Source organism: Pecten maximus, chromosome 14 (assembly GCF_902652985.1).
Source record: "Pecten maximus chromosome 14, xPecMax1.1, whole genome shotgun sequence".
In the NCBI taxonomy this organism is placed as follows: domain Eukaryota; kingdom Metazoa; phylum Mollusca; class Bivalvia; order Pectinida; family Pectinidae; genus Pecten; species Pecten maximus.
Window position 1 is genome coordinate 36,473,844 of NC_047028.1, and position 8,599 is coordinate 36,482,442.

An 8,599-nucleotide genomic window follows, 5' to 3' on the forward strand; every position below is an offset into this window, starting at 1 on the left:
GTGATATGTTATGTACGTCTAGAGAAACGTGATATGTTATGTACGTCTAGAGAAACGTGATGTGTTATGTACGTCTAGAGAAACGTGATGTGTTATGTACGTCTAGAGAAACGTGATGTGTTATGTACGTCTAGAGAAACGTGATATGTTATGTACGTCTAGAGAAACGTGATGTGTTATGTACGTCTAGAGAAACGTGATATGTTATGTACGTCTAGAGAAACGTGATCTGTTATGTACGTCTAGAGAAACGTGATGTGTTATGTACGTCTAGAGAAACGTGATGTGTTATGTACGTCTAAAGAAACGTGATGTGTTATGTACGTCTAGAGAAACGTGATCTATTATGTACGTCTAGAGAAACGTGATGTGTTATGTACGTCTAGAGAAACGTGATGTGTTATGTACGTCTAGAGAAACGTGATGTGTTATGTACGTCTAGAGAAACGTGATGTGTTATGTACGTCTAGAGAAACGTGATGTGTTATGTACGTCTAGAGAAACGTGATGTGTTATGTACGTCTAGAGAAACGTGATGTGTTATGTACGTCTACAGAAACGTGATGTGTTATGTACGTCTAGAGAAACGTGATATGTTATGTACGTCTAGAGAAACGTGATGTGTTATGTACGTCTAGAGAAACGTGATGTGTTATGTACGTCTAGAGAAACGTGATGTGTTATGTACATCTAGAGAAACGTGATGTGTTATGTACGTCTAGAGAAACGTGATGTGTTATGTACGTCTAGAGAAACGTGATGTGTTATGTACGTCTAGAGAAATGTGATGTGTTATGTACGTCAAGAGCAACGTGATGTGTTATGTACGTCTAGAGAAACGTGATACGTCGATATAAGCTTAATCCTGTCTACGCTTAGCTAAACACCATGTGTTTTCGACAATTATATATACGTTATGCTTTGTGTTGTTTATGTTTAGATATACGCAATTGTTGTTCACATCTTTATGTACGTTTAGTTATCATCAGATTTGATTTGAAGTTATTAATTCATTTGCTTTTTAAACTGATTCACCAGGACTATTTAATATTATATTATATATAAACAAATACACGGAACATATTACAGTTGTTTGTTTTAGCATTTGTTTATATCTGGAAATGACTTGTGTTTGTTTTCTCCACTATACAAAAGGTGATTCTGAACTTTCAATTTTGATTTCAATATGTGTCTTGTTAAACGAATGCCAAAGGAATAATTCAGGTACTCCTCCGGAGAATGCTTCCTATTGTCTATCCATTCTCAATGGTGCTTATATGTAGACGAAGTTTAAAATTGTTTACTTCCAGGAAACCTTGGGTTTTATCTGTTTTAAGGAAACACATTGGTTTCGGTACTGATACAGAAATAGTACATGTTGTGTAATTTAAGAGAAAATGCCCTGTGTTGTATACTTTTAGAAACTAGTTGTGTTTGTGCTCTTGAAGAATAGTTATTTATTGTTTGATTGTAGAGAAACGTTTTTTGTTTTGTACTTTTTCAAATATATAGCGTGTAGGTACTTAGAAAAAAAAGGTATAATTGGTGTAGTTCTGTAGTTATGTGTAGTCTATTTCTAGAGTAACGCTGTGTATTGTGTACAGCTGGATATACATTGTGTGGTGTTTACTTTTAGATGTACGTTATGTGTGTGGTCTACTCTGATGTGTAGTCTATGAGTTGTTTACTTTAGCGGGCTGAAGTTAGCAGTGGATTCGTTATTCGGTATTGGGGATTCAGCGGATTTGGGATTCAAGTACTTATGTTTTATTGATATTTTTCTGATAAACTATGATTGGAGATTCGATTTTATATTTTGATTTTGCTGCCAATAGCGAATTGTGGATTCCGTTCTTGATGTTTAATTGACGTATTTTATCACCAATTACGAAAATGGTAATTTGCGGGTATTTCAGTAATATAATTACTTTGTAATTCAATCAACAATAATGGGATTCTAGTTCGAATCTGCTGCAAAGAGTTTCTTTCTTATGGGAGGTTTATCGTGTCTTTACAAGTAGACGAAATTCTATGTTTCTTCGCCAGCATTCTATGGTACAAATATATAAAGACCAGAGTATTATTTCGATATAGCTGAAGGTTTGATTGGAATGCTAACATGTATACGGAATTTGAAATTATATCAGTAAAACAAGTGACAAATGACCACCCTACATCACCTAGTATAATTCATATGGTATTCAGAGGTCATTTTTGCTATAGTGCACTATTATACCACATGGTAATCACGTGATGTGTTTTACTCAGAGTTAGCTGTGCGTTTGAAATATATCGACTATTACACAATATGTAGTTCTTGATCGCATCTTCATTGGCAACACAGAGTTATTTTAGACCTGTAGGTCTAGTTCAGTTCTGGATGACGAAAGGGGTAAATGCTTTAAATGATTTTGAGTAATTAAGAATAGTGCTGACGATTTCATTAACTGTTATTAGTATCGGCGAGTGGTATTTATCGATTTTATTTTCACCTATCAAAGGTTCAGAAAATAGCCTTACTTCCCTTACAGGATAAATAACTTTGAAAATAAGACGGCATTGACAATAAGCCTGCTTCGTATCATCTACCTGTAAACTGCTGATTCGTCAACTCAAAATAAATTTTAAAAGTAACATATTTCATTTTATTTGAACACATATGTGTTATACACTGGAAGAGCAATCATTAGTTGACATGAAATATTAAAAATTAGCAATGAACTGACTTCCGGAAAATGTTTCACAAAGTCCGTAACGTAGTATAAAACAAGCAGAACATACTATCGGCTTTGGTGAATAGACTCGTTATTTGAAGTACACAATTGTAAAATGACTCAACTTGAGATTTTCCGGAATTGCGGTGATGAGGTTCGTCATTGATGACACAGATGAAAGGAAGTTAATACTATGCATATACTTGACAAATCCTTGTTAAGTTAAGTTTTGTTTTCTTATTTTAGTCTAACGTCTCGCGATTCCATAATTCTTTACTTTTAATGCATAGTGTAAGTAACGAAATCCAGCTTAATACATATTAGGTATAGGTCTAATAGCCATGGTGCATATATCAATCTTTGTGAACTGATTTGAGACAGGCACCTTATTTCCGTACCGTATTATTATCCTGGTGTCGAACAGTTTAAATGTTAGTATGTCTCATATATTCTGGCCGTCGAAAGTCGATACTAAACACAATGCATTTTACATATCATCATGATATTTAAGATACAATGTTAACACGTCTGTTAGGGACCAACTAACGTGATAGTTTAATAAGTACATCTTTTGTTTTTCACTGGTTCTTTTTAAACCGGACACCTGGATGAAGAGAATATCTGTATAAAACCGGACAAATATAGAAACTGGGAACATGTATAAAGCAAACAACCATATAAGCCGAATACCTGTATAAACAGGATATCTGTATAAACAGGATATCTGTATAAACAGGATAACAGTATCAACAGGATATCTGTATAAACAGGATAACTGTATAAATAGGATATCTGTATAAACAGGATATCTATATAAACATGATATCTGTATAAACAGGATATCTGTATCAACAGGATATCTGTATAAACAGTATATCTGTATAAACAGGATATCTGTATAAACAGGATAAAAGTATCAACAGGATATCTGTATAAACAGGATATCTATATAAACATGATATCTGTATAAACATGATAACTGTATAAACAGGATATCTGTATAAACAGGATATCTATATAAACATGATATCTGTATAAACATGATAACTGTATAAACAGGATATCTGTATAAACAGGATATCTGTATCAACAGGATATCTGTATCAATAGGATATCTGTATCAACAGGATATCTGTATAAACAGGATATCTGTATCAACAGGATATCTGTATCAACAGGATATCTGTATCAACAGGATATCTGTATAAACAGGATATCTGTATCAACAGGATATCTGTATAAACAGGATATCTGTATCAACAGGATATCTGTATAAACATGATATCTGTATAAACATGATATCTGTATAAACATGATATCTGTATAAACATGATATCTGTATAAACAGGATATCTGTATAAACATGATAACTGTATAAACATGATATCTGTATAAACTGGATATCTGTATAAACATGATAACTGTATAAACATGATATCTGTATAGGCATGATATCTGTATCAACAGGATATCTGTATAAACATGATATCTGTATAAACATGATAACTGTATCAACATGATATCTGTATCAACAGGATATCTGTATCAACAGGATATCTGTATCAACAGGATATCTGTATAAACAGGATATCTGTATAAACATGATATATGTATAAACATGATATCTGTATAAACATGATATCTGTATAAACATGATATCTGTATAAACAGGATATCTGTATAAACATGATAACTGTATAAACAGGATATCTGTATAAACATGATATCTGTATAAACAGGATATCTGTATAAACATGATAACTGTATAAACATGATATCTGTATAGGCATGATATCTGTATCAACAGGATATCTGTATAAACATAACTGTATCAACATGATAACTGTATCAACATGATATCTGTATCAACAGGATATCTGTATGAACATGATATCTGTATAAACAGGATATCTGTATAAACAGGATATCTGTATAAACAGGATATCTGTATAAACAGGATATCTGTATGAACATGATATCTGTATAAACAGGATATCTATATAAACAGGATATCTGTATCAACAGGATATCTGTATAAACAGGATATCTGTATAAACATGATATCTGTATAAACATGATAACTGTATAAACAGGATATCTGTATCAACAGGATATCTGTATAAACAGGATATCTGTATAAACATGATATCTGTATAAACATGATATCTGTATAAACAGGATATCTATATAAACATGATATCTGTATAAACAGGATATCTGTATAAACATGATATCTGTATAAACAGGATATCTGTATAAACATGATATCTGTATAAACAGGATATCTGTATCAACAGGATATCTGTATAAACATGATATCTGTATAAACATGATATCTGTATAAATAGGATATCTGTATGAACAGGATATCTGTATGAACAGGATATCTGTATAAATATGATAACTATTTAAATATGATATCTGTATGAACAGGATATCTGTATGAACAGGATATCTGTATGAACAGGATATCTGTATAAACAGGATATCTGTATAAACAGTATATCTGTATAAACAGGATATATGTATAAACAGGATATCTGTATAAACAGGATATCTGTATAAACATTATAACTGTATAAACATGATATCTGTATAAACAGGATATCTGTATCAACAGGATATCTGTATAAACAGGATATCTGTATAAACATGATATCTGTATAAACAGGATATCTGTATAAACAGGATATCTATATAAACAGGATATCTGTATCAACAGGATATCTGTATAAACAGGATATCTGTATAAACATGATATCTGTATAAACATGATAACTGTATAAACAGGATATCTGTATCAACAGGATATCTGTATAAACAGGATATCTGTATAAACATGATATCTGTATAAACATGATATCTGTATAAACAGGATATCTATATAAACATGATATCTGTATAAACAGGATATCTGTATAAACAGGATATCTGTATCAACAGGATATCTGTATAAACATGATATCTGTATAAACATGATATCTGTATAAATAGGATATCTGTATGAACAGGATATCTGTATGAACAGGATATCTGTATAAATATGATAACTGTTTAAATATGATATCTGTATGAACAGGATATCTGTATGAACAGGATATCTGTATAAACAGGATATCTGTATAAACAGGATATCTGTATAAACAGTATATCTGTATAAACAGGATATATGTATAAACAGGATATCTGTATAAACAGGATATCTGTATAAACATTATAACTGTATAAACATGATATCTGTATAAACATGATATCTGTATAAACAGGAAATCTATAGTAAATGGACATCTGTATAAACCGAACATCCTTATAAACAAACATTGTTTATCTGATATTTGATTTCTATATGCCATATCATATTGTTCCAAGGTCTCAAGTTCTTTTACTGAGTTAAATATTCTGTGTATTCAGTCAAAAAGTTCTAGTTAGAAGAATAAAATATTTGAAAACATTAAACGTTTATTCGTTATTATGTCCAATTTTGGTGTATGTATATGTCTTTTTTTCGAATAGAAAATTGTCGACAATCCATGTGAATCAACCAGACACAAATTACTGTTGTATGAGGTTTCGACTCCACTGATAACATTACTGAGGATGCGAGGTGACAGAAACAAAATTACATAATTAATGATTATTTAGAAATAATTTGTAACGTTGTAACTGTACCCATGGTTACATTTAATTATTCCGTCCTAATTATCGATCACACAACAAAGAACGCTACATAATTGGTATTTACATTGAAAGGGAGGTAACTGCAACATATTTGTTATTACAGTATGTCAGAATGCATGCTGTGACAATACAATACAATACAATACAATGCAATGTAATGCAAAACAATGAGAAACAATACAATACAATATAATTCAATACAATATAATTATTCTGCAATACAGTTACAAGTTATACAATATAACAATACTACATTACAAGCAATGAAATAAAATACAAATTGTACAATGTAACTATACTACAATAGAATACAAATTATACAATACAAATATACAATTAAGTACAACACTAATTACATAACATTACTATAGTACAATACAATACAAATTATACAATATTACAATACAGTGCAATACAAATTATACAATAAACTATACTACTAAGTAACATACATATTTTACAATGTCAATTTAATACAATGCAGATATACTTTATCAATAAAAATTCAGTATGGTCACGGACTGGTTACAGAATAAACACAGAATGGTCATGGAATTGTCACGATCTTGTCACAGAGTGGCCACGGACAACTCAGAAATGGACATTGAATAGTATCAAAGGGGGCTCGTAATGGTCACAGAGAGGTCTCGTTATGGTCACAGAGGGGTCTCGTAATGGTCACAGAGGGGTCTCGTAACTGTTACTGTGGGATAAAGAACTGGTCAAACAATGCATATTAGACAGGTTGTTCAAACACTTCTGATACCAACTCCGTAATTTATTGAACCTTCATTAACTTCCGATAACACCTCTAAAATAAAATGTTTCTTTATTCAGTCGACAATGATGACAGGGACATCATAGAGCTGTTTCATCCATACGGAATTCGCCATTAATGTTGAGGATGCCATACAAATGTTTGTTATTTCTAAGACTCGTCAGTCATATTAGGGACATCATACAGCTATTTTGTCCTTCTAAGACTTGTCAGTGATGTTTGGGATACCATACACCTGTTAAGTACTTCCACGACGTGTCAGTGATGTTAAGGACATCTTACAGCTGTTTCGTCTTTCTACAACTCGTCAGTGTTGCTAGGGCACAATACAACTGTCACGCCCATCTATGACTCGTCAGTAATGCAAAGGACAACTTACTGTTGTTGCCCCCTTTAAGAATCATACAGCTTTTCCATTCTTCGAGAACCCGTCCTTCATGCTATGGCCATCTTACAGCTGTTATGTCCTTCTAAGACTCGACTGTGATGACAGGGTCGTCATAAAGCTAATCACGTCCTTCTAGGACTCGTCTACGGTGATAGAGACATCCTACAGCTATTTCGTCATTTTAGGACTCGACTATGATGACAGGTATATAATACAGCTATGACGTCCTTCTGTGGCTCCTTTGTGATGTTCGAGGTCATACGTGTGGGGAATGCAGAAGTGATGTCGAGCTCTTAAAATGGCTCTAAACAAATATTAAACGCCATTTCTCGATGCCAATACCGTAACAAATCACGTGACAATTCATGCGACCTCTGCGAGCAGTTATGTCAATTGTTTCAATAGTAACGCTGCCATAAAAGCCCCAAGGACACTACCGCAAGAAATAGAGGATATCTAACAGTTTCCCCTGTCCAGGTGCTGAGATATATGTCGGGCTTTCTGATTGGTCAATTATTTTGGTATTCTCTAATCATTAATTTGATTGGTCAAATCAGCAAAAGTGATATTTTGAAAAATATGATATTTTATATTCTTCACTAGTGAAAAATATCACTTTTATAGAATGAATAATTTTTGATATTTCACTGGTAAAAATGTAATAAACTAGCGTATTTTATGTACAAACACAAATTGTTCTTTATGACTCGTCATGGACAGACAAGTTTTGAACTATGTGTGTTCTGAAACATTTGTTTGATAAACAATGTTAATACTGCTGAGTATGCCATCTACATGATGGAAGAGTTGTATTATGCAGAGTCACAATATAAAAGTATTGCCACATGTGGAAACAACCCTCTCCTACATACTGAAATGTTGTTACTGAAGATGGATACTAAATATTCATTAGGCATACGTCTTCAAATGCTCCTCTAGCTACGTATGTTTTAAACTGTTTCAAACATTTTGATTCCTATGCACAAAATGTAACGCTAAAACACACATATCGTTTAAATGACAACATTGTAGTATTAAAAA